The sequence below is a fragment of the Nematolebias whitei genome, chromosome 6 (genome assembly GCF_014905685.2).
Source record: "Nematolebias whitei isolate Nwh7 chromosome 6, NemWhi1, whole genome shotgun sequence".
In the NCBI taxonomy this organism is placed as follows: Eukaryota; Metazoa; Chordata; class Actinopteri; order Cyprinodontiformes; family Rivulidae; genus Nematolebias; species Nematolebias whitei.
The window spans coordinates 52227734-52227983 of NC_056503.1; the positions used below are offsets into that span (position 1 = coordinate 52227734).

A 250-nucleotide genomic window follows, 5' to 3' on the forward strand; every position below is an offset into this window, starting at 1 on the left:
AGTGATGTTTGTGTGCACACAGGAGTGATGTTTGTGTGCATGGAGGAGTGATGTTTGTTTGCCCACAGGAGTGATGTTTGTGTGCATGGAGGAGTGATGTTTGAGTGCACACAGGAGTTATGTTTGTGTGCACACAGGAGTGATGTTCATGTGCACACAGGAGTTATGTTTGTGTGCACAGAGGAGTGATGTTTGTGTGCATGGAGGAGTGATGTTTGTGTGCACAGAGGAGTGATGTTTGTGTGCACAG

The 250-nt window shown here is 46.8% G+C and overlaps 1 protein-coding gene across 1 annotated transcript in view; it reads left to right on the plus strand.

Annotated features, from left to right (window-relative positions):
• Window positions 1–250, plus strand: part of bcas3 (BCAS3 microtubule associated cell migration factor) — a 640166-nt gene that overhangs the window by 549818 nt on the left and 90098 nt on the right. The gene's annotated exons all lie outside the window — the stretch shown is intronic.